The following is a 27,813-nucleotide window of genomic DNA, read 5'->3' as shown; positions in this document are numbered from 1 at the left end:
TGCTTATGTCATGTCAGTCAAAATTAACTATACTTATAACTGCTGAATAGTCATTCCCTATAAAACTAATAGTCCTCATTTCATTGCTTGAGTCATTACATACAAAAATGTTGAACTAGTTGTCAAAACCTGTCAATCACGGCCTCACAATGGCTGAGGCTGGTCGAAGGGTGCAGCCAAATGTTGAGAGAACCACTGTAAATAAAATTACTGTATTCAAACATTTCATCGGGAGAGCAGGTGTGTATACTGGACAGTAATTCAGCACTAAACAATCTGCACTGCACTACTGCCATTGTGTCATACATGAAGCTTGCAGTGGGACAAGAACTTGTCACTTTTTACATTTTACATTTAGACAGATTTACTGTATTGTAGTGTAGAGCAGTGTTACAGTAAAGATTTGCCATATTTACAGTATGGTACTGTACTGCAGCATTTTACAAGTGGGAAGCACTGTTATTGTACACTACAGTAATATGGGTTACTGTAAAGCAGTATATCTCATGTTTGCTGTACATTACTGTAATTTTACTCTGCACCACATAGGATTGCAAGACAACCTCGCAGAGGTGGAAGAGGGCCCCTTTTTACTCCGCAACAAGAGGAAGCCATTTGTGCAATGGTGATTGCAAACAATGGCATAAGGTTGAGAGAGCTACAAAGCGCTGTTATAGAGGATGACAATATCTTTGGGAATATTGAATCTGTTTCAATCGCTACAATTGACAGAGTGCTCTGGGGAAATTAAATGTGCATGAAACAATTGTAGTACAATGTGCCATTTGACCGGAACAGCGACAGAGTGAAGGAGATCCGCCACCAGTATGTACAAGTAAAACATTTATGTGTTCTATGCATACTCTAATGTTCAGTGCTGTAAACTGGTTACTTTGTATAGTGCCATGCAGTACACTTACATGACAGTTCATACTGTACAAAATATTGTCAAATGCATTATGTTACACAGGAAAAGTTTATAGTTTTTCTCTCTCTCTCTTCAGGGATAAAGCGTGTACCAGGGAACCGCTGCACACATTATACGTTGATGAGGCAGGTTTCAATCTGGCAAAAGGTAGAAGGCGTGGAAGAAATCACATTGGACAGAGAGCAACCATTGATGTCCCAGACCAACAAGGAGGGAATATTACAATGTGTACAGTGTGTACAGTAATGTGTAACTGTAGATGTCAAATGGCTGTGCAAATAGTGTTTAGGGCTGTCTTGAGCATTTTCAGGTAGTGTCACCAAGATCTGACTTTTTTGCATTGGAAAACACTTACAGAGTGAACTGTCATAACGAAAACATGGCAAAGCCATTTGACTATCTTGTTCATAAACAATGGTGTCAGGACTTTCCATTTTGATGACAGTGACACTTTCATTGACATGATTACTTGCTTTTGAGGAATGAACTATCCATTTTGAGCAAGTGACATGCTTCTGCAGGTTATCAACTAGGTTTTGCAGTTTGTACTAATTGTTTTGAGAAATGCACTAACAGTTATGAGAACTTTAATTCTGATCAGAGAAATGCACCAAAGCAATTGAGAAAAACTGTAACACCAAAAAAACAAAAGAGCTGATCATCGACATCAGGAAGAAGCAGGGCAACCATTCCCCACTATACATACATGGAGAAGAAGTGGATAGTCTCCAGTTTCAGACTCCTGGGCATCAACATCTCAGAAGATCTAACATGGACTACCAACATAAACTCTCTGGTGAAGAAGGCACAACATCCACATCTCAGAAGATCTAACATGGACTACCAATAAATGAGTCCATCCAAGCAGGCACCACAAGACCCCAAAGCCATCATTATTCTGAACTCTGCACTAAAGTTTATTGTATGTAATACAATGACAATAAAGGAATTCAAATTCTATAATTCAGACAGACGGACGGACGGACGGACGGACGGACAGATAGATAGATAGATAGATAGATAGATAGATAGATAGATAGATAGATAGATAGATAGATAGATAGATAGATAACTGCACCTCAGGGGAAAGAACTAAACATGTATTCCTCTGTGAACTGATTGGCTGTTTCTTGGCTGGTTTCTTTATCTTGAAATTGATGGAGGGATAGATAGAGTGCAGGGTGTCTGGACTCTGAGGAGGAGAGAAGCAATACATTTTAAAATAACAAAGAGATAAGAGAGCAACAATACATTAAAAAAATAACAGAGATAAGAGATAAACAATATATTTAAAAATAACAAAGAGATAAGAGAGAAGCGGTTGCTATAGGGTGTATGTGTGGTTAAGGTGGTAGTAGATAGTTACCAGGGTGTAGGTGCGGTTGCTATAGTTACTAGGGTGTAGGTGTGGTTGAGGTGGTAGTAGATAGCTACCAGGGTGTAGGTGTGGTTGCTATAGTTACTAGGGTGTAGGTGTGGTTGAGGTGGTAGATAGCTACCAGGGTGTAGGTGTGGTTGCTATAGTTACTAGGGTGTAGGTGTGGTTGAGGTGGTAGTAGATAGCTACCAGGGTGTAGGTGTGGTTGCTATAGTTACTAGGGTGTAGGTGTGGTTGAGGTGGTAGTAGATAGCTACCAGGGTGTAGGTGTGGTTGCTATAGTTACTAGGGTGTAGGTGTGGTTGAGGTGGTAGTAGATAGCTACCAGGGTGTAGGTGTGGTTGCTATAGTTACTAGGGTGTATGTAACTGAGGGGTACAATTCCCTGACTGTATTGTTAGATATGGTATTTAATACCACTACCTCTTGTACTTTAACTTCTGGCCATCCAGTACATGATATAAGTATGATGAACACTTTCCCACCTGATGAAACGAATCCACACAAATGTACAAATCGAAGGTTTAATATAGCAAAAGGTATATACAACGTTCACTTGTTTACACTTATGATTTGAAATATGCACTTGTATGGCAAATGAGTATTCGTAGGTAAATCAACATTGAATGTCCAATCTCTGGTTACGCAGGGAGTAAGTATACAACCTGGATATTTAGGAAACTATAGCGATGGTACTTAAATGATTATAGCTGGATACACTAAGGGGGGGGGGGGGTCCCGCTGGTTGTAAGACAGTAGGAGGGGGGGGTTAGAGAAGCCGCCGGCGGTATCCCATCTGGCCGACGGTTTCTTGGGAGAATTCAAAGTCTTGAACACGGTGCCCACAGAACCTCGGTCCGCAGACGAATACAGCTGGACCCTCTGTGGACGGTAGCTGCCGGTCCACAACGGAGAGACGTGAGGCGACCTCACTGGTGTAGAGCGCCGTCTCACCTGGAGTCCTCTCCGGGGGGTAGTTCCAACACTCCGCAGTGTTGGCCTTTATCCATGGAATAATCAAAGCACCCAAAGCATAATCCAAGCCGTGGAAGGCTCGCCGTCGTCCGGGTAGAGTAATCCAATATACAGGTCCAGTCGCCCTGGCCCGGAGCTCCTCGGATGCAAGCACCACTAGGGGTCTGCCCAGCCTGGTTAAGCGTCCAGATAACGTCAGGAACGATGGGGGTACTGATAACTTTAGAACTCTAACCGAACGATGCACCATACATAAATAGACTATTATTAGCTTAATAGAATACGTCCAACTCGACGGTATAGTGCCAAACTATGACTATTCAACTATTAATCTACACTATATCTCAATGCCTATTCCGAGGCCAAGTAGGCCTTACTACACCACACGTGCGTCGTGGGGAGGCTTCGCGTCTGTCACTCTGTTGGAGGGTAAAGAACTGGACTAAAAGAAAGTTCTACTTTACTTGCGCCATATATATATGCGCTATGAACAAATAGTACCATTCGTATTTCGCCCGACATATTCCTGCGCGGAACCGGGGCTTGCCACGACATGTTGGGCGGCACGATTGAACTTGGACCTAGGGGTATGGCAACCTGGCGCCAGGTTCTCGTCCAATGGTAGAATGAAACTATTATGGGCTGTTTAGTAGACTAAAGGGATATTCAGTGCATATTGTACAAGGAATATACAGGGGATATCAAACGATATACAAATACAATTAAATATATATAAATAAATATATATATTCGGTTTAATCTGATCCTTCACAACAGCCGCACCCTAATTAGTCCCACCTAATTAGCTAAGCAGAGACAGATTAACCGCACTGTCTACCACTCAAGGTCCGCTGTAAGGGTCAGTCAACTCACAAAGTCATGGGGTCATGGTCATCATCGATAGTATCTGGGAGTCGGGGCAGTTCTATGAGCCTCGCCACGGGACGTGTGTAAGTGCGCCCTTGGACGAGTACTTCAGCTGCTCGGACCTTGCCATCGGCACCGGTGATCACTTTGCTTACGCGGCCAGCCGGCCACATAGCTCTGGGTAGTGACTGGTCAATAATCATGACGACTGTTCCTTCTGTCAAATTGTCTCTCTCTTTTACCCACTTCTGGCGGGTCTGTAGAGACGGTAGGTAGTGGAGTAGGAAGCTGCTCCAAAACTTGTCAGCTAGTACTTGACTGTACCTCCACATTCTTCGGCCGTTCGTTTCTTCAGGCCTGTACATTGTCTGGGGTAGCGCGGGGTCCAGCCGCCCCATTAGGAGTGTGTTGGGGGTGACTGGGTCGACATCTGCTACATCACTGGAGACGTAACCGAGGGGCTTTGAGTTCAATACTCCCTCGATCTCCGTGAGGACTGTCATTAGGACTTCCTCCGCCACAGTCTGGGCCCCAAGTACGGCGTACAGGGCTGTCTTTATAGAACGTACTTCTCGTTCCCAGGTTCCACCGAAGTGGGGTGCGTTCGGGGGATTAAACTGGAAGTCAATCTGGGATGGAGCGAGGTGGGTCTTAAGTTCTGGGCCCATAGCTTGGAAGCTCTCTCTCAGCTCTCTTTCTCCGCCTTTGAAGTTGGTCCCGTGATCAGACAACAATGTAGACGGTTTTCCTTTCCGTGATGTGAATCTTCGGAAGGCCATAAGGAATGAGTCTGTGCTCATGGTCGGAAGGAGCTCGATATGTATCGCTCTGGTGGTCATGCATTTGAATACAATACCCCACCGCTTCTCGGTGCCTCTTCCTCTCTTTATATACAACGGGCCAAAGCAGTCCATGCCTGTGGAGTGGAATGGCTTGTCGCCGATTCGGAGGCGACAGGGGGGTAAGTCAGCCATCCGTGGTATGCTGGGCTGCGCGCGCCACTTACGGCAGTCTAGACAGGTTCGCTGGAAGCGCCGTACTGCTTCTCTGCCTTGCAGTATCCAATAACGACGTCTGATCTCCGCGAAGACTCTCTCTGCTCCTGCGTGGTGTACATCCTCATCGTATTTCTTTATGATCAGCTCTGTGACCTTGTGTCGGCTGTTCAAGACGATCGGGTACTTAGTATCATCCGGTAGATCGGGGGCTCTCCGCAGGCGACCACCCACTCTGATGAGATTATGGGCGTCACTCTCTGGTGCCAGGTGAATCAGTCTGCTGTCTGATGGGACGGGGTTTCCTCCCTGTAGACAGTCTAGCTCATCGGGGAACGAGTCTCTCTGGGCTCGCTGTAGTAGAAGAAGTTCTGCTTCTTCGTAGTCAGCTGCTGACATGTCAGTGGTGGACTGAATCTCTGGGTGGTGCCGCAGGAATGTTCTTTGCTGCGCACTCTCTAGGGTAATGCAGTCATCTATGTTGGGGTCTGTGGAGGCGACTGTGCTCAGTCCACAGAACATAGGTTTCTTGTTCTCAGCCTCCTCGTTACTTGCTTCCCGTGGGGTGGGCGTAGGCCACTCTCCTTCCGGGAGCTTGAGGAATTCTGGTCCGTCACTGTAGATGTTGCGACGGGTTAGGTCATCCAGAGACATTCCCCGGGTGATGACGTCAGCTGGGTTGTGTTTGGTGTCCACATACCGCCAGCTCGCTGCTTCTGTTAGCTCTTGAATCTCGGTGACTCTGACTCCCACGAAGACTTTGTATCTGCATGAATCAGACTTGATCCATGTGAGTACTGTCGTGGAATCTGACCACAAGATTGTTCTGTGCACCGGAATGGTGAGTTCACGTTGGATTAACGTGGCTAGATGCGCTCCTGCTAGGGCTGCGCAGAGCTCTAGACGTGGGATAGATTGTTGCTTACGTGGGGCTATTCTTGAGCGGGCCAGGATGAAAGCAGTGTGTATCTTTCCTCCCTTCTCTTGGGCACGCAAGTAGGCCACCGATCCGTAGGCTACTTTGGAGGCGTCGCTGAAGACGTGTAGATCAATCTCGCATGTCTCTGGCCTCACTGTGGATGGGAAGTAGCTGCGGCGTATATTGACGCCTGGGAGTGAGCGGAGTTCCGTCTCCCACTCTCTCCATGTTGAGGCAAGGTGTGCGGGTATTGGGTCGTCCCAGCCCTGGTCCTTGTCCCATAGTGCTCGTACAATCATCTTTGCCCTGGTGGTGTAAGGTAGAATACATCCCAACGGGTCATATTGTCTGGCGAGTGTTCTGTACACACTCCGTCTGGTGGTCGGTATCGCCGTCGACCTTCCCTGCTCTGGAGCCAAGGGTTTGTGTCTATAGTGGAGCGAGTCTGTTTTGAAGCGCCAGACTAGTCCTAGTGTCATTTCTTGGGCTTCTCCTGGGATGGTCGCCATCCAGGTCTCGCTGCTGGCAGCCTTGTCCGCGGGGGAGAGGCTGCGCAATACGTGCGGGTCACTGCTGGCCCACTGCCTGAGATCAAAGCCGCCTTTGATCAGGGAGGCGCGTAACTTGATTAGGAGAGCCTCGGCTTCTTCTTGAGTCGAAACGCTTTGTAAACAGTTGTCCACGTAGAAACTGTTCTTCACACTGTGTTGGACCTCTTCATCTGCTGTTGGGTCCTCTGCGACGTGTTTCTGTAGTGCAAATGTAGCACAGCACGGGCTGCATGTGGTTCCGAAGGGGAGTACTTCCCACTGGTAGATGGCTGGGTTCTCATCTCCGATCCTCTCTCTCCATAGGAACCGCAGCAGAGGCTTGTCCTCCTCTACTAGTCTCACCTGCAAGAACATCCCTTTGATATCCCCGCTGATAGCCACCTTGTCCTGGCGGAAGCGCAGTAGCACGCCTAGTAGGGAGGGGCCGAGTGTGGGGCCGGGCAAGAGCTCTTTATTCAGATTTTGGGATCCGATCTGGTAGCTGCAGTTAAACACAATGCGATCCTTGCCGTTGTGATGGACCTTGTGATGCGGCACGTACCATGATTCGGTCGTCTGATCGGCCTCTTTAATGTCAATCTTTGTTACGTGTCCCGCTGTGATTAGCTTCTCAATCTCAGCGCGGTACACACTCTCTTGAGCGGGGTCTTTGGCTAGGCGCCGCTCCGTGTTCAATAGATAGCGCTCCGTGGCGTCTTTCTTTGCGTGAAAGGTGGGCATTCCCTCTCGCCTCAGGAGTGGAGTTGCGTATCTCATCACTCCGCCGACTGTGACTCTCTTTGTCCCCTGCTCGAGTAGGTTGATGCCGTAAATGTCTTCTTTAGAACGAATATCTTTCTTTTCGTTCTTAAAGGGCATTGTCTCTAGTGTCCATAGCCTCTCGACATGCTGCAGGAGAGTGGTGTCTTCCTTTGCCGTTCTGGAGTGGAGGCAGCTAGTGGCTGCTGTTCGGTTGAGAGATTTAGCGAGGGGGCCTTGTAGGGTCCACCCTAGGCGGGTCTCGACTGCTGCAGGACAGCCTCGGGGTCCTGTATGGACCCGGTCAATCGGGACTATGAGTTCTGCATGGTCGGAGCCTATCAGCAGGGTCGGGGTAGCGCCGTCTATGAGCGGGATAGGTAATTGGCGCAGGTGCACATATTTATCCATCAACTTGGTGACAGGGTAGGTGTACTGCGATAGTCCTATTTCTTGGCTGGTGAAAGCATTTGTGATCTTGTACCGTCGCTCTGGCTGCCCGTTTGCTGCGATAGTGAAGGAGACATTCTCGCCCTTTATCGTCTTTAAATCTCTTCTTATTGTCCGAATCGTCATTTCGTTCTTGCTCCCCCGCAGTCCCAGCTGGGCCGCAGCGGACGCGAGCAGAAGGGTCTTCTCTGACCCGTCGTCAAGGACGGCGTAAGTGTCCATGACTTTATCTTGGTAGCTCAATGTCACACGGACTACCTTTAAGAGCACTTGGGCGCCGCTGCTGCTGGCGGGGTCAATGTACATGACACTTGCCTTGGTGCCGCTCCGTGGTGCAGGTGGAAGCCGTCTTCCGTTACTTTCGTGTAGTATATCTAGATGGGCTCCATCGCACCGGCTGCACCTTTTCTTTAGGCGGCATTCGGCTGCCATGTGGGGCCGCGCACATCGATAACAGCGCCTGTTGGACTTTATCCATTGACTCACTTCTTCTGCATTCATCTTTGTGAATAGGTCACATTGTGACAGCCAGTGTTCTTTCTCACAGTAGGGACACGCTATCTTCCACTTCTCTTTTCTCGAGGGGGTGCTGTGACTCTTACTGCTCGGTACTGACTCTGATTGGTGCATGACAGTCACCGATCTTCTTCCATCATTTATTCTCCTGGGTCCCTCTCTGGAGCTTGGCGTGCTCCGCCCGAATGTATCTAGTCGTAAGCTGCTGACTTCTCTCGCCAGGAAGTCGGCTAGATCAAGGAGGGATGGCTCGGGGCCGTTGGGATCCCGGTAGTCTCTCTGCCGCCTAAAGCGCTCCTGTCTTGCGGGTGGCAGCTTCTCCAAAATCCTCTCGACGTTAGAGTTGGCGTATAGCTCATGCATGCCCTTTTCCCGTTGCGCTCCCAGCATCCCTACCAGGGACTGCACTTTGATTGACAGGTCGTCTAATGAGCGATTGTCCGTGGCTGGGGGTAGGCGATCAATATGCCTTATCTCTTGGATTACGTAATCCCATATACGTCCATATCTCTGGTCCAGCGCCGCTAGGGCCGCTGTGTATGGTGTCGAAGAGGTGGCATAGGCTAGCGCTATATTGTGCGCTCGCGGTACTTTCAGGTGCTTCAGTAATATTGCATACTTGTGGCGTTCATCAGCGACATCCACCATCATTGTCTCTAAGCACATCCGGAGCTCCGTGTACTGTGCTCGACTCTCATAGGCGAAGTCTGGAAATGACGGCGTGGCAATGTATGACGCCGTGGATGGCTGATACATCGGCGAGCGTTGGGGGAGAGACCTCCTGGGCGAGTCCCCTCTTGCGCCTCGCTGTGGGCTGGTACTGACAGGGTACCATGGCCCGCTGGTCCAGGTGCTATTCCTCGGGGCTGGTCGTGCGTCGTGCTCACCCGTGAATAGAGTCGGGGGTCTGTAGCGCAGCGCCGCGGGGGTATAGCCTGGACTGTATGGGACCTCCTGGTCCGGTGGAGTACTGTGCTGTCGTCGGGCTTGGTTCTCCTCCTCTCCCTCTTCTTCCTCTATCAGATTTTCCAGATCCTGTAATCGTTTATTTAGCTTCTCCGCAGTGTATGCCGCTCCTTCCTTGTAGCTGGGTCTCGCTTGGACCGGTCTGGGAAGGGGGTCTGCGGGGGGTCTAGACTCGGTCTGTTGGTCAAGTTCAGGGTCGCTTGCTCGTTGAGGAGACGCTGCCCTTGACTGTTGTCTCGACGAGTTCCTTGAACCCCTGGCGGAGGGGGAGGGTGTTGCCTTGCGGATCAGCTGCTCCATTAGCTGCGCTTGTAACTTGTCGCGCTCGACTTCGCGCTTGGTGAGATCTGCTTCTCTTTGGGCACCGGCAGCGGCGCGCTGGGCGTCGGCCCGGTCTCTTGCCATATTCTCTTCTGTCTGAAGGCGTCTCATCTCCAGGCGTGTGCGCTCTTCTTCGCTCCGTTGTTGCGCTTGGAGTTGTTCGCGCTCGCTAAGCGCCTGTGCTTGGAGACGGTCTCTTTCAATGGTAAAATGTTCGCGCTCGCTAAGCGTCCGCGCTTGGAGTCGGTCGCGTTCGGTAGAGGCTGTCAGGCTGACGAGGAACGCCTGTTGTAGCATCCTCTCCGCTTCGCTGGGGGAAGGCGGTTGTGGAGGTGAGCCGCTCCTGCGTGAGCCGCTCCTGGGGGTACTCGTTGGGGAGTCCTGGAGCTCTATTTCCTCGGCGCTCTCCTCCTCTTCTTCCGTGCAGAGTTCTCTCTCTGTAGGGTCGTCTTCCTCCCGGGGCTGGTCGGGGACTACTTCTTGGGTAGTGGCGGGGGGTAAAGGCATGTCCGCTCCCTCCTGGTCCCCACCGTGAGCTTGGTCAGTTACATTAGGACCTACTAGGGCCTCTGTGGTCGGGGAAACCTGGTCGTTAAGGTCAGACATAATTTTACTTTCTACTTTTACCGCGTTTACCGTTTGTCGAAGGCTAGGTAGTTGACTGACAGTGTAAGCCTCTAAGTACTGAGGTGTCTGTCGTCTGCGCCGCGGGCGTTCTAGGTTAGGAGGATCGTTTCGTGGAGTGTTCATCATAGGCCATTTCAATATTAATAACACTATATTAATATTACACTAGTTACCCTCCGGCTCGAAGGACCAATTGTAACTGAGGGGTACAATTCCCTGACTGTATTGTTAGATATGGTATTTAATACCACTACCTCTTGTACTTTAACTTCTGGCCATCCAGTACATGATATAAGTATGATGAACACTTTCCCACCTGATGAAACGAATCCACACAAATGTACAAATCGAAGGTTTAATATAGCAAAAGGTATATACAACGTTCACTTGTTTACACTTATGATTTGAAATATGCACTTGTATGGCAAATGAGTATTCGTAGGTAAATCAACATTGAATGTCCAATCTCTGGTTACGCAGGGAGTAAGTATACAACCTGGATATTTAGGAAACTATAGCGATGGTACTTAAATGATTATAGCTGGATACACTAAGGGGGGGGGGGGTCCCGCTGGTTGTAAGACAGTAGGAGGGGGGGTTAGAGAAGCCGCTGGCGGTATCCCATCTGGCCGACGGTTTCTTGGGAGAATTCAAAGTCTTGAACACGGTGCCCACAGAACCTCGGTCCGCAGACGAATACAGCTGGACCCTCTGTGGACGGTAGCTGCCGGTCCACAACGGAGAGACGTGAGGCGACCTCACTGGTGTAGAGCGCCGTCTCACCTGGAGTCCTCTCCGGGGGGTAGTTCCAACACTCCGCAGTGTTGGCCTTTATCCATGGAATAATCAAAGCACCCAAAGCATAATCCAAGCCGTGGAAGGCTCGCCGTCGTCCGGGTAGAGTAATCCAATATACAGGTCCAGTCGCCCTGGCCCGGAGCTCCTCGGATGCAAGCACCACTAGGGGTCTGCCCAGCCTGGTTAAGCGTCCAGATAACGTCAGGAACGATGGGGGTACTGATAACTTTAGAACTCTAACCGAACGATGCACCATACATAAATAGACTATTATTAGCTTAATAGAATACGTCCAACTCGACGGTATAGTGCCAAACTATGACTATTCAACTATTAATCTACACGATATCTCAATGCCTATTCCGAGGCCAAGTAGGCCTTACTACACCACACGTGCGTCGTGGGGAGGCTTCGCGTCTGTCACTCTGTTGGAGGGTAAAGAACTGGACTAAAAGAAAGTTATACTTTACTTGCGCCATATATATATGCGCTATGAACAAATAGTACCATTCGTATTTCGCCCGACATATTCCTGCGCGGAACCGGGGCTTGCCACGACATGTTGGGCGGCACGATTGAACTTGGACCTAGGGGTATGGCAACCTGGCGCCAGGTTCTCGTCCAATGGTAGAATGAAACTATTATGGGCTGTTTAGTAGACTAAAGGGATATTCAGTGCATATTGTACAAGGAATATACAGGGGATATCAAACGATATACAAATACAATTAAATATATATATATAAATAAATATATATATTCGGTTTAATCTGATCCTTCACAACAGTGTAGGTGTGGTTGAGGTGGTAGTAGATAGCTACCAGGGTGTAGGTGTGGTTGCAATGCTATAGTTACCAGAGTGTAGTAGGGCTGACCCCTATTAGTCGATTAGTCGACTAATCGGTTGAAAGGAGCTGTAGTCGACTTTTATTTTTTTATCATTCTTTCCAAAAGAAAAGAGGCCTAGAAGCGTGGCTAACGCTAATGGCACGCATACCAGAGGCTAACTGCCTACGAAAACAGGCACAGAGGCACTGAAAGAGGATTTCACCCATCTAATGAACACACTAGACTAGACAAATATCAAGATGTATCAGTGGACCAATTGCATGCTTTTGCAGAGGACAAGAAGCCTTCAGTCGACTCCTTCAGACATTAAACACCCCCCACAGCCCAAATGGAATAAAAAATAATAATAAAAAATTTATATTTTTTTTTAATTAAAAATATTATACTTTTTTTTATTTTTTATTTTTTTTGTTGACCAATAGTCGACTAACGGCAAATTTTGGCCAATCATAGTCGACCATCCAAATCCTTAGTCGGGGACAGCCCTAGAGTGTAGGTAGGTACATTAGTTATAGTTACCAGGGTGTGACTGAATTCGGTCGTTAAAGAACCCAGGACGCCTATCTTAAGGCGCTCCCATAGTCCAGCAGACTGTACACAGAGCAGACTCCGCGGATGTCCGCGCGGACTCTTGAGCTTTGATCTCAGCGGACAGCAGACCCACAGGTGCGACGCTCCTATTTTCTGAGGCGCGGACATCCGCGCCGCTGACTTGGTGTCACACAAAACGCTGCTCGGCGTTTTGGTTGACATCGAACTGCATTAAATGTGACACTGCGCGAGCGATTGGTGGCGCGAGGAGAGAGATGAGCCCGTGAAGCGCGCTCTCTCTCTCTCTCTCTCTCTCTCTCTCTCTCTCTCTCTCTCTCTCTCTCTCTCTCTCTCTCTCTCTCTCTGTCTCTCTCTCTCTCTCTCTCCCTCTCCCTCTCTCTCTCTCCCGCTGATAATGTTCCCTCTGATCTGCCAGTACAGTAGAACAGACAGAATTGTGGGAAATGTAGTAAAACTGGTGCGAGAAATGTAGGAAATAGACCGCGGACGTCCGCTGAGATCTGCTCGACTATGAAAGCTCAAAGAGCCGCGCGGACCTCCGCGGAGTCTGCTCTGTGTACAGTCTGCTGGACTATGGGAGCGCCTTTAAAGAGTATGGAGTTCCCCGACGTTCCTGGTCAAATTCCTAATCAGGTCTCTGACATCAAGGCCACCCAATCATCCCTTCCCCTCAATTGGCTGATATCAATCCCTGTCTCCTGAGCCATTCAGCCATTGTGTAGTGTGATGTGTGCCTGGTGCCATGTATGGCAGCCATTGAGCCTGCATAGCCCAAGGTTGGGTGCTACCAGTGATGGTGAAGGAGGCCATTTCCCTAACCCTACGTTGTAAAGCGCTTTGAGTCTGAGAAAAGCGCTATATAAATGTTATGAATTATTATTATTATTATTAGGGTGTAGATGCGGTTGCTAGTTACCAGGGTGTAGGTGCGGTTGCTATAGTTACCAGGGTGTAGGTGCGGTTGCTATAGTTACCAGGGTGTAGGTGCGGTTGCTATAGTTACCAGGGTGTAGGTGCGGTTGCTATAGTTACCAGGGTGTAGGTGCGGTTGCTATAGTTACCAGGGTGTAGGTGCGGTTGCTATAGTTACCAGGGTGTAGGTGCGATTGAGGTGGTAGTAGATAGTTACCAGAGTGTAGGTGTGGTTGCTATAGTTACTAGAGTGTAGGTACAGTAGCTATTAGGGCTGTCACATTGTATTAAAATGTAGAATAAAATGTCAAATTACATTAAGAACACCAGATGGCCGTTCACACTAATACAATTGGCTGTATTAGAGGGTGGGAAAGCTGGCGGGGTGGGTCCGGGTCGTTGTAAACAGCGACTCCTACAGTTCGGTCGGGGCGCCTGCTCAGCGCGGATAGGACTTGAGTGGGATAGTGTGATCCTTTCACACGTTACACGCTCTCAGTGAGAGTCCGCGCTGCCAGGTGAAAAGAAGCGGTTGATTGGCTGGACGTGTGTCGGAGGAAGCACGTGATAGCCTCCACTCTCCCAGACCGACTGTGGGGGGTAAGTGCGCAGCGACCAGGAAGGGGATTGGGAATTGGCATAACGACTAACATTGGGATGGGAGAAAATCGGAGGAAAAAGGAGGGGGAAAAAGATAAAGAAAAAAAAAAGAAAGAACACCAGATTAAAACGTGAACGGAGAAATTCTAATTTGAAAAATGACCAGGGTGTAGGTGTGGTTGCTATAGTTACCAAAGTGTAGGTGTGGTTGAAGTGATAGAAGATAGTTGCCAGGGTGTAGGTGCGGTTGCTATAGTTACCAGGGTGTAAATGTGGTTGAGGTGATAGTATCTGCTGAGGGCGGAGCTGTAGGTGTTCAGCTCATCTAACACCAGGCCTGGGAAACACTCCACCAGCTCACACTCCTCACCAATACTCTGAATGAAGCTACACACACACACACACACACACACACACACACACACACACACACACACACACACACACACACACTATTACAGGTCTCCAGTATAAAGCATCTACCTTGCTGTTGGAAACAGAATATGGAGTACTCAGGTATCCTGAATAGTATTGTAATATTACTCACCAGGCCTTCTGCGCATCCAGGTAGCTCCTGGTGTTGTCTAGAGATGATGTCAGAGCCTTCTCTGTGCTCGCCTGTCTCAGTCTGTCCAGCAAGACGGCCAGTTGTGCCTCCTTCTTCTGGCCAACAAACACATTCTGGTTAAAGGCATTACAGGTTCAACCTCACCAGCTGAGTAACGTTATGTTAACTAGCTCACTAACCCTGTAGCTACCTCCTCTATCTTCTGGGCTGTATTGTGTAAATAGGATTATGGTTAAGTCTGGCCTGGTTGTCCTCTTGCTGTGTGTGTGACCTGGTTGTCCTCTTGCTGTGTGTGTCTGACCTGGTTGTCCTCTTGCTGTGTGTGTGTGACCTGGTTGTCCTCTTGCTGTGTGTGTGTGACCTGGTTGTCCTCTTGCTGTGTGTGTCTGACCTGGTTGTCCTCTTGCTGTGTGTGTCTGACCTGGTTGTCCTCTTGCTGTGTGTGTCTGACCTGGTTGTCCTCTTGCTGTGTGTGTGTCTGACCTGGTTGTCCTCTTGCTGTGTGTGTCTGACCTGGTTGTCCTCTTGCTGTGTGTGTGTGACCTGGTTGTCCTCTTGCTGTGTGTGTCTGACCTGGTTGTCCTCTTGCTGTGTGTGTCTGACCTGGTTGTCCTCTTGCTGTGTGTGTCTGACCTGGTTGTCCTCTTGCTGTGTATGTCTGACCTGGTTGTCCTCTTGCTGTGTGTGTGTCTGACCTGGTTGTCCTCTTGCTGTGTGTGTCTGACCTGGTTGTCCTCTTGCTGTGTGTGTCTGACCTGGTTGTCCTCTTGCTGTGTGTGTGTCTGACCTGGTTGTCCTCTTGCTGTGTGTGTGTCTGACCTGGTTGTCCTCTTGCTGTGTGTGTCTGACCTGGTTGTCCTCTTGCTGTGTGTGTGTCTGACCTGGTTGTCCTCTTGCTGTGTGTGTCTGACCTGGTTGTCCTCTTGCTGTGTGTGTCTGACCTGGTTGTCCTCTTGCTGTGTGTGTCTGACCTGGTTGTCCTCTTGCTGTGTGTGTGTGACCTGGTTGTCCTCTTGCTGTGTGTGTCTGACCTGGTTGTCCTCTTGCTGTGTGTGTCTGACCTGGTTGTCCTCTTGCTGTGTGTGTCTGACCTGGTTGTCCTCTTGCTGTGTATGTCTGACCTGGTTGTCCTCTTGCTGTGTGTGTGTCTGACCTGGTTGTCCTCTTGCTGTGTGTGTCTGACCTGGTTGTCCTCTTGCTGTGTGTGTCTGACCTGGTTGTCCTCTTGCTGTGTGTGTGTCTGACCTGGTTGTCCTCTTGCTGTGTGTGTGTCTGACCTGGTTGTCCTCTTGCTGTGTGTGTCTGACCTGGTTGTCCTCTTGCTGTGTGTGTCTGACCTGGTTGTCCTCTTGCTGTGTGTGTCTGACCTGGTTGTCCTCTTGCTGTGTGTGTCTGACCTGGTTGTCCTCTTGCTGTGTGTCTGACCTGGTTGTCCTCTTGCTGTGTGTGTGTCTGACCTGGTTGTCCTCTTGCTGTGTGTGTGTCTGACCTGGTTGTCCTCTTGCTTGTGTGTGATCTGGTGCAGGTGTTGCTCCAGCTGTTCTTCGGTCTCCTCCAGCGCAGAGCTGTGTTTCTCCCATAGCAACACAGACCCCCACAGCACAGCGTACACACTGCTGATCAGCTCCCCTGCTTGCTGGGCCAGCTTCTCAAACCAACGCTGGAGGACACACAGACATACACAAAGACAAACGAACAAAAAGACAGACCAACAGACAGACAGACAGACAGACAGACAGACAAACAGACAAACACAAAGACAGACAGACAGACAGACAGACAGACAGACAGACAGACAGACAGACAGACAGACAAACAAACACAAAGACAGACAGACAGACAGACAGACAAACAGACAAACACAGACAGACAGACAGACAGAAACAGACAGACAGACAGACAGACAGACAGACAGACAGACAAACAAACACAAAGACAGACAGACAAACACAAAGACAGACACATGGAGGCAGGCACAGACACACACAAGACAACATGAATTTCAAGAATTAAATAAACCATGTTTACAGAGACACAGGGGGGGGCAGAGACAGAGAGACACACACAGAGGCAGAGAGACAGAGAGAAATGGAGAGGGAGAGGGAGAAAGAAAGAGAGAGAGAGAGAGAGAGAGAGAGAGAGAGAGAGAGAGAGAGAGAGAGCGGGAGAGCGAGAGAGAGAAAGAGAGAGACTATCTGACTGACATCTAGTGTGGCCAATTTGGCATCAGCTTGGCTCTGGCATCGTCCAATCAGATTAAGGAGCTGTGAGTTGATGATGTCATTGACCTCCTTGTCTGACAGACCCAGAGTAGATATATCCTCCTGAAACAGTAACAGCAACATATTATTATTATTTTTAAGTTTAGGTAAAGCAAATTCAGAGATTTGTTTATAAACACATAATACATGTTAGAAGATAGTTGCTGAAAACATGTGAAAAGACTGAAGTACTGAATTGTGGAGTTAGGCCATTAAACAGTTTTTCCAAATATTTGTGTTCAGGATGTATTGGGCGGGTCTGAAATCATGGCTTGATGAACTGGAGCCGTCCTTAACATAACCCGTCCCCTAACACTATATAAAACGTACAGGCATTAGCATAACCCATCCCCTAACACTATATAAAAATGACAGTGCATTAGCATAACCCATCCCCTAACACTATATAAAAAATGACACAGCATTAGCATAACCCCTCCCTAACACTATATAAAAACTAGTTAATTAGCATAACCCATCCCTAGAGAGTTCATAGCGTGGCATAGCAAAGCTAATGCTAAAAACACAGATCTAACCTAGTTTGCTAGTTAGTCAATTAGTCAAGCTAATTGTAGGATCCATTGTGTGTGTGTGTGTGTGTGTTTTACCTTGCAGCGATCCACCTCAGTCATACAGTCTCGCCAGTGTTGCTCATAACAATCATGCAGCTGATGCATTGACTTTTTGTGGAGGCAGTCTACACACACAGAGACACACACAGAGACACACACACACACAAAGACACACACACACACACGAACACCGGTGTTGGCAAAGTTCACTTTCTACATGAACTAGTTCAGTTCACAGTTCATAATTAAAAATGTTTAACTAAAGTTCAAATCTGGCATTTCCATAACGCTTTCCACACTAGTAGCAGCTGCAGCTTTCATCTCTACAGTATATTTTCAAAAACATGAGGAAAAACGTGCTGCTTGAATGGTCTTTATTAAGTATAATAATCTAAATATACTTAAAGTACCAAAAGTGAAAGTAGTCATTGTGCAAACATATAACATATAAACATGTGCCGACATAACTCTGTACTAACACAACACGAGGTAGGAACCAGGCTGAGGTATGAAACGTACGGTTATGTCTATAACCATAGTTATATGAGTATAGCGGACGCTCTGCGTCCTACTGGAATACACTTCCATATCAGTACTAGCACTGAATACATTTTCACATGCACCTTTACACACCCATCCGCCTGGCCACACCCCCATCCGCTCCTCTACATAAGCAGGGGTGTGGCCATACTAACAGCTCCTTCCCAAGTCTTTCACCACAAAGGCAAAGACCACGGGGTCCTCAGTGAGTCCGACGCAGAGCGTCCGCTATACTCATATAACTATGGTTATAGACATAACCGTACGTTATAGTATCGTATAGCTACCGCTCTGCGTCCTACTGGAATACAGGAGCTGAGCAGAGCGGAAGCTCGACAAATGTACCCGCTGAGGCCCCCCACAACCATCAGAACCGGGGAGGACCCGAGCCCCCGGACCCCCCTAGTGGAGGACGGGAGGGAATCGGATCCGACTGTGCAAAGAGGAGTTTAGCAACTCAAACGCACAGGGTGAGCAGACCGTGGGACTTACCTTCCACAGAAGAACCCACGACTACACAAACGCGCAACCCACATGCCACTAGGGAACGAACGGGAAGAAACAAAACCCCCGTTACAACCCCTAATATCACAGGGTCAAGGGCAAAAACCCAACCCCGTGGCAAGGCCGTAGCAGCGAAGCGCGAAGGAGGACCCAGACCCAGGAAGGGCCCCCCCCGGAAAAGGGGGCCTGGAGGCCAACGACGGCGCAGCATCGAGACCCCACCAGGCGGTCACTAGTGACACCACCCCCCACATCGCCAGCGTATTCGGACAGGGCCCATCCAAGAGCAGGCCCTTCCCCCCAAAAGCACGCCGCCCCCAAGCACTCAAAAGGCTACACCCACAGCGGGACCAGGCAGCGCACCGGGGAGACAACCCTCAAAGAAGTTGATCCCTCAATCCAGGCAACAGGCCACTCGACCTGAGCCTGGAGCACTGCAGACTAGACAGGTGCCAAAGGGGTCTGCTGAAACAGCACCCCGGCGGAAGGGGCGTACGCTGGTATGCCGTGCACCATGTCGCAGCCTCCACACAAAAAAACCCTGACCTTCTAGAGGGGCTGAGGCAGAGAAGGCTGACATGATTGGCAGACGTCATGAAAGGTGCGGGGGCACACTCACAGGCAGACGGGGCCAAGCCCCGGCCTACCCCAAGAGTTGACTCCGCTACCAACACACCAAGGAACCAACCACCCCCTTGGTTCTAACATGAGGCGGTTGTTCCTATAACCCCCCAAGAAAAAACTCCTAAACACAACTGCGGGTATACACTGGCTATACAGCAGTACAAGTGTTTCAGTTTTCAAGAAGGGGTTAACCCAGGCCAACAGGTCGACGAAAACAAATTCGGACCCGGGCCCGGCGGACCGGGACGTACACAGGGATGCCAGAGTTCTACAAGAACAACCTCGACAGCCCCCTCCCAGCCCCGCCAAGCAGGAGAAGAGAGGGGCGAAAAAGAATGGAGAAGGACCAGGCCCCCTTAGCGCAGCGCAAGGTACAACACAACATGGACCAAGCAACAGTGAGGGATAACACGTAGTAACATAACCACGAACATCTCCATAACGTCAAACCCTGCAACGCCCGGGCCGACCCGGCATTTTCCCCCCAAAAAAGCACAAGTCCCTCAGGGTACCAGAAGAGCAGATCTGCGCCCCGGCGGACAACGGGTTAACTGACCTGGTCCGGCGCGACCAGAACCAGTCCCGTGCCCTAATCACGCTGCCATCCCCAGTCCCAGGAGGGGGGTAGGTACGTGTGTCGATCCAAAACATTAGAGGGCGCCACCCAGACGGTCAGAACACAAAGCACCACGCCCGGTGGCCCACCCCAAGGGCGTGAGACCCCTCTACCAATGCTTTGATCTATTCAAATCAAATCAAATCAAATTTATTTATAGGGCCCGACAACACACGTTAATGTCCCCATGGGCCGTACAGGTCTTCTTTAAACAAGTCAAGAAGACAACATAACAATAAGTCAAGAACAGAACAAGAACACCATAGGGTCCAAACATTTTTTAGATGAATGCAAATAAATGAAAGAATGCAAGCACTCCCAGACATACCCCACGCGAAGGTAAGGAAAAACTCACTAAAACCTAACAATAGGGAAAAAAGCTCCACAGGCAATGTGGAGGAGAGAAACCTTAGAAGGGCCGTTCAAGGGGGGATCTCCCTTCTTAGATGTCGGTGATAGTAGTGTTGCAGACGGACAGTTGGTAAGCATGCACTCATGTGTGTAGTGAAACACAGATGAGTGCATGCAATAGCAACTGTACATTTTGAAAAATTAAAGATAGAGTTGATAGCGGATCTATTTGAAGCACAGGGGCGGCGCAAGAGGGTCACGTCCTCCCCGTCTTAGTCACGGGACATTCAGCACTCCGGTCGTTGCTCAGGGACAGCCGGAGACAGGGGGAAGGGGGGGTGGCACAGAGAGGGTCGCGAACTCCCGGCATCATCGCGGGACATCCGGCACTCCGGTCACCACTACGAAACCTCCGAAGACAGGGGGGCACGCAGAGGGGGTCGCAATCTCCCGGCCTTCGTCACGGGACGTCCAACACTCCGGTCAACACTCCAGGACAGCAAGTCATAGGAAGACAGGGAGACGGGACAGGCGTTAGACAGCTCATGAGATTGTAGTAGGCGGACATAGCAATAGATACAAGTGGTAGGCATATATGTGAATGGAGTAGATATATGAAGTAAGCGTATTATGTGAATAGAATAGAAGTACTTAACCCAGCAATGAAACCGCGTTGACTGTTAATCTGTTAACAGTCTGTTAATCAGTTGACAGGACCACGGACAGACGGCGGTGAATAACTGATCCAATGCCTCGGAGGTGCATGTAGAGCAGTCACTACAAGCTTGGCCAAGACCCCGAGGCATCCATCACCTTGGTCAGCGCCAGGAGACGGGTACTCAGAGAGAAGGGGGAGGGAGAGGGGGGGGGGGGGAGAGGGGGGGGGGGGGGAAGAGTTAGAGAGTTCCCATGTTTGTGGTGCTGCAAAGGAGCAGACATGTAGTACCCTGTAGTGCCATGTAGTACCCCGTAGTGCCATGTAGTACCCTATAGTACCCCATAGTGCCATGTAGTACCCCGTAGTATCCTGTAGTACCCTGTAGTGCCATGTAGTACCCTGTGGTGCCATGTAGTACCCTGTAGTGCCATGTAGAGCTGTGTAAGCCATGTAGTACCCTGTAATGCCATGCAGTACCAAGTAGTACTCTGTGGTACCATGTAGTACCCTGTACCCTAACTAAACTACCCTATAGTAAACTACCCAGTGGTACCATGTAGTACCCTGTACCATAACTAAACTACACAGATTAATCTAAAGGTCAGTCCCCGACCAGGTGAGATCAAGGTAGGTTGAAGGAGAGAGAGAAAAGATGAGTCTTAAGCAGGGATTTAAAAGCTTCGACAGAGCAGGCGCCCCTGATGACGGCAGGTAATTTGTTCCACAGGTAGGGAGCGCGGTAGACAAAGGCTCTGTGGCCGGCGGATTTCTTTTTAACCCTAGGGGTCGATAGAAGCCCCGCATTTTGTGAGCGCAGAGCACGAGCGGGCGAGTATCGGGAGATGAGATCAGATAGATAGAGCGGTGCAAGCCCATTTAAAATTTTGTAGGTGAGGAGTAGCACTTTAAAGTCAGAGCGGGCTTGGATAGGAAGCCAATGTAGGGCGGACAAAACTGGTGTGATGTGATCAAATTTTCTAGTTCTAGTTAGTATCCGTGCAGCCGCATTTTGCACGAGTTGAAGATTTTTGATGCTTGAATTAGGTAAGCCTGAAAAAAGTGCATTACAGTAGTCCAGACGTGATGAGACAAAAGCATGAATCAGGGTTTCAGCATCAGCCAGAGTTAAAATGGGGCGTATTTTTGCGATATTACGAAGATGGAAGAATGCAATTTTGGTGACGTTTTTTATATGTGCATTAAATGAGAGGGAGGAATCAAAAATGACTCCGAGGTTTTTTATGGTGGAGCTCTGGGATACATGACAGGTATCAAAGTTGAGGGAGATGTCCTGAAACAGGCCTCTGTGGTTTGGGGGGCCAACAATTAACATCTCAGTTTTATCTGCATTAAGGAGTAGAAAGTTTTGCGACATCCATTTTTTGACGGCAAGCAAGCAGGCCTCAAGGTTTTGTAGTTGGGAGGAATCATTTGGCTTAATAGGTATATATAATTGGGTGTCATCAGCGTAAAAATGAAAGTTTATGCCAAATTTGCGTATGATATCGCCGAGGGGTAGCATGTAAATCGAAAATAGCAAAGGGCCCAGGACAGAGCCTTGTGGGACACCACATTGCACTGGGAGGGTCTCAGATGTTAAATCATTATAGACCACGCAGTGTGTTCTATCAGTTAAATAGGATTTAAACCAAGCTAGTGCGAGACCCCGAATGCCAACATGGTTCTCAAGCCGACCTAGAAGAATCGAGTGATCGATAGTGTCAAAGGCTGCACTGAGATCAAGTAATAAGAGCACAGAGGTGAGGTTTGAGTCAAGAGAGAGCAGTAAGTCATTTGTGACTTTGGTAACCGCCGTTTCGGTGGAGTGTAAGGCTCTAAAGCCAGATTGAAATGATTCATTAAGATTATTGTTTGATAAATGGTCAGTAAGTTGCGTTGCGACGATCCGTTCTAACACTTTGGATAGGAATGGGAGATTGGAGATAGGTCTGTAATTTTTCAAGATTAGAGGGTCGAGGTTCGGTTTTTTAAGTAATGGTTTAATGACGGCTGATTTAAAGGCCAGGGGCACCACGCCAGTAGACAAAGAGGTGTTGAAGATATTGAGTAGGGCAGGGCCTAGAGTTGGGAAGAGTTTTTTGATGAGAGTTGCTGGGAGAGGGTCAAACAGACAGGTTGAAGGTTTAGCCGCGCCAACCAGTTTAGAGAGGGCACTAAGTGAGACGTTTTCAAGGCAGCATAGCGTATGACTGGAATCAAAGTCAGGGGGAATGCCCGTCAAAGGTTGGGAGGGACTCTGATTGTTGAGTAAAGCAACAATTTCATCTCTAATGAGGTCAATTTTCTTGGTAAAAAATGTCATGAATTCGTTAGCCGAGAACGCATGGTTTAGGGCACTTGGTTGTTTCTGCGTAAGTTTTGCAACTGTGTCAAACAGAAACTTTGAGTTGTTTTTGTTTTCATTTATGAGCCTGGAAAAATAAGAGGTTTTGGCAAGTGAGAGTGCCTTTTTGTAGTTACGTAAACTATCATTCCAGGCGAGGCGGAATACTTCGAGTTTGGTCGAACGCCATTTATGTTCAAGTTTGCGACAAGCCTTTTTAAAGGAGCGCGTTTCCTCCGTAAACCAGGGAGTTAGTTTTTGCGGAGCACGTTTAATTTTAGGTTTAAGGGGAGCGACAATGTCGAGGGTGCTACGAAGGGCGGCATTAAGTTTGTCTGTAAAGAGATCAAGGGGGCCAGAGTAAGAGAGGAAGGGAGAGAGGGTGTCTGGTAGGCAGTTAACTAGAATTGGGACAGTTGAGGCGTTAATACGACGGCTCATGTAGGATTCTACACTGTCTGGGCGAGAAACCGTCAGATCAATTTGAAATTTGATGAGGTAGTGGTCTGAGAGAGCAGGAACATAGGGGGAGACGGTCAAATTTGACACAGTGAGACCGCGGGCTAGGACTAGGTCAAGGGTGTTCCCACCACTGTGAGTGGGTTGGTCAACGATTTGAATGAGACCGACAGAGTCAATGATGTCGGTAAAAGCCTTATTTAGGGGATCTAGAGTTTTATTGGAATGAATGTTAAAATCACCAACAATTAAAATGTTATCTGAGCGCATAACAAGCTCAGAGATGAAAGTTGAAAATTCATCTAGGAAGAGGGTGTAAGGGCCTGGGGGGCGGTATAGGACAGCCATTACAAAGGATGCAGTGGAGGTAGGAATCAGACCGCCACACTTTCTGTTGGGTGGAGAGGGATGCAACAGGAGCACCTCAAACGAGGAAAACTTACAGTTTGCGTCGGATGTAAAGTTGTGCTTAGAGTCATAAATTAGAGCAACTCCGCCTCCTTTCTTGGAGGTGCGTGCGATGTGGGAGCTACTAAAATTAGGGGGTGAGGCCTCGTTTAAGGGCAGAAAATCATTAGGTTTAAGCCATGTCTCAGTGAGGCCAAATAGGTCGAGACTATGGTCTGTTATCAGTTCATTTACCAAAAGAGCTTTGGTTGGCAGAGAGCGGATGTTGATAAGGCCAACCTTCACACTCTCTGTATACTTAGCAGCGCGGTTTTCAGCCATGCGGGTAGGTTTAATCGCAATTAAGTTGGCATGGTTTATCGCACAAGGACGAGCTGGGAAAAGCGGAGCGTAACGGGATATTCTAGTTTTGATTGGGTATACAGGTTTAGGGGTAGAGATAGAAAGAGAGGAGTGGGGAGCCTGGTGGAGGAGGGACCGAGCAAGAAAGGTATAAGGATTGGCAGGGTCCATCAGTTTAGCATGACTAGCAGGCTCGCTAAGAGCCTGCACCCTGGCATGCTTGTGGGGTGGCTGTCAGCCCGAAGCTATAATCTTGTCTATATTGCGAGATAAGAGAGAGGCGCCTTGCATGTTAGGATGCACGCCGTCCTTTCTCAGCAAGCCAGGGTGCCCCCAGAAAGAGGACCAATTATCCACGAACCCTAAGCCCTGTTCTTTACAGTATTTTTCCAGCCATCGGTGTAGAGAAGCTGTCCTACCTATTCTGTTAACATCCCCCAGAGATGAACGAGAATTCGTCGAGACAAGCCTAGTACACTGGCGCTCGGAAGAGACAAACTCCATCCCAGTTGCCCCATAAAAACGCTGTTTCAATGATGAGCAACCAAGGCGCACAAGCCCATGCATGGTTCCTATCAGAAGCACCCAGGGCCAGCACTATATACACGTCGAGACCCAAAACATATCAATGGAAATTCTAACAAGAACCCAGATACCGTTCCTCCAAGCCGCCTGGGAGAACGACAAGAAGCCGCTTTTTTTACAGAAAAAAATACGGACATGGGTCCCATACGACGCGGCTGAGGGAAAACAACACCCCGTCAACCTGCTCCATAAAAGAGGGGACGGGGAACCCCCAGAGACTTCCCACGTGAGCAATCAATTGAAAAGACATATGCAACATTGAGCTATGTAACAATTGGACTAGGACTCTCTGAGGAGGAGGCTCTGAAACTCTGAGGAGGCTCCCTCACTGAGAGGGAGGTTCTGAACTCACAGAGGAGGCTCTGAAACTCCCTGAGGAGGAGGCTCTGAAACTCCCTGAGGAGGCTCTGTCTGACCCAATATACACACTACTAGTAGGGAGCAGAGCAGAAGAACAAATCGTCTCTACTGCATTGCATCACCTACCAAGCTCAATACACACAACAGAGCAGAACTTATTTTTAAGTTCTACTCACCTTGACAATAACAGAGGTCCACAACATGGAGCCTGAAAATAACTCACAAAAGTCTCACAACCAATAGAAACACGCCCAGTGACGTACTCTATGGCGGGGGGAATTCCGTGGCCCACCGCCCAATATGGGGACCAGGAAACTCCCCCCCCCCTCCCTACCCTGTGACGCGCTGACCCAGCAACGTGACAGGAAGCCCGAAGGACAGGAGGCCCAACCCCCTGACCAATCAGAAAAAGGGGAGGAGTTTTATCAGTTCACCCCCTCATGACTAGGGATGGGTACCTTTCACATTTGAACCGATACCGGTACCTGTGAATCGATACCGGTACCCAACGGTACCTTTTTTTGGTACTTTAGTCTCAAGAAATTTAATTTACCTACCTCAGTCGTAAAAAAAAATCCAAACTTCAAATAACTACAATTTCGACAGTTTTCGGCTCATCATTGCTCCGACTGCTTTGTTGTTGAATCAAGTCAAATCCTAGGTAAGCATATATTGTGCGTGTGAACGTTGACATGAAAAGAAAAAAGGTAAAAAAAAAAAAAAAAAAGTAAAAAAGAAAATTAATTAAAAATATATTTTTTTTTATTTTTTTTTCGGTTTCTCACTTGATTCGATACTGGGTAGTACCGATGTGTTTCGGTTCGGTACCTCAAAAGTACCGAATTCGGTACCCATCCCTACTCATGACCCCTCACCCCTGATACGATGCAATGACAAAGCAAAGCCATGACACCAGTCATAGCGTGCTACATGAAGCGCATGTACACCTGTCAAGGTAACAGCTTCACATAGGCTCATGTGCGAACCTGCCACCTGAATTTTTACACCTTTTCCTAAAGGAAGAAAAACACAGACCAAGAGAGGGCCCCTTTAAGGGCCCTGGTACAAGAGCTTACACATGTAACTTCTGTAGGCCAACACCTAACCCAGTTCTGTTTCATAGTGGATCCGCTCGGCATCACTCTAGCACTGTCCTCGCACACGTGCACGCGCACTGAATAAAGACCACAATGTACCTTTATATCCCAATATTTGTCTGACCACACCCCTATCAGCTCACCTACATAAGCAGATGTGTGTTCACCTGCTCTCCTCCTTTCTCGCTTTCACCACAAGGAAGTGCCTCGGTAGATCCCCACTTGACGTGAATGTGATAGTAGGAGAAGAGTTGGAAAACAAGAGATACGTTGACATCATATCTTTATTTTCTCTCTCACTATATTCGAGAAAATACGGCGATATTGTCTTCGTACTGGAGTGTCTGGAAGATGATGATAATTCTAAAAATCCTCCACCGGTTTTCGTATTGGGAGCACGCCGCTGCATGCCTCCCAACTGCAGTTCCTTGCTGTGGCTGGTTGCGGTAAAACCTTTCAGCGGCAGCTGGACTGTAGGACGCGCCGCTGTTGTGAGGAGCGGTGGGTTCCAGGTTGGTGAGTGATGTTTTGCTTGCGAGCTCCACTTGTCTGTTAGTGCTATGGGGGCTAGCTGACAATGTTACGAACACCGGCCCCAGATTAAGGGTCCTTTGTTCAAGCCTCTTAGGCAACGGCAGAGGACCTTGGTCTGAAGCCCATTATAGTTAACTAGTGGGCCACGACCAGTAACACTGGTGATCCCTGTGTTTTCTGGACGAGTGGATGTTTCTCTGTCACCGTGAGGCCCCGTCTTTCATATACAAATGAGAGTATTCCCTCACGAGGAAATATGGGCATGGATGTTCGTTAGTGGAAGATCTGTGTTCAAGTCAGCTACAGCCCATGGGAATTGTGCTGGCCCCGCCGGGTGTTGGTAAAATCACTGTTGTAAAACTGTGTTAACATTTAGTTTCTCTTCTCTCTTAAACAGTGAGGAGGGTTTCAGAACGGCGGCCTGTCTGAGTGATTGTTATATCATTGTGTACAAGTTCAGGTGATAGCTGCTTAGCTTACGTACTAGTGGTGGCCTACTGTTAGCCAGTCAGCTGTTAGCTGCGGCGCTAGCCTGTTGTGATCACTAGGCTAGGAAACGTTAGCTTGCGTGCTAGTTGTGGCCTACCTAGGCTAGGCTAGGAAACGTTAGCTTGCTGCTAACGGCCGAGGGCGGCCGTTAGCTTGCTACACTGTTGAAGGTGCTTTGATTATAACATGTTTTAAACACTCTTGACTACGACGTCATCTTTGACAGAGGATGTTCGTCGAACCTGCCCTGAGCCAGGACGGCAAGGACTGCGTCAACAAGGGGGACCGTAGCGGCGGGATGGAGCGGCGCCGCTGCCCAGGTCGACAACACAGAACGGCTGTGTTTACTACGGTGCCTTGTTAGAGACTGCAGTTTCGCTTGATCTGCGCTCAAGGTAGGCAAGGTCTGACCAGACCTTGAGCACTTCTTCTTGCTTTCCCTTCTAAATGTTTTGTAAATAACGATGTTTTCCAAAACGAGTGTTGCTGCACTACATTTAGGATACGATGCGAGTTATGTGTGAATTGTCTTGTCACTGGTATTTAGCTTCTCCATGCA

This window comes from Notolepis coatsorum (genome assembly GCF_963971535.1).
Source record: "Notolepis coatsorum genome assembly, chromosome: 2".
NCBI lineage: Eukaryota > Metazoa > Chordata > Actinopteri > Aulopiformes > Paralepididae > Notolepis > Notolepis coatsorum.
This window is presented reverse-complemented; position numbering follows the sequence as displayed.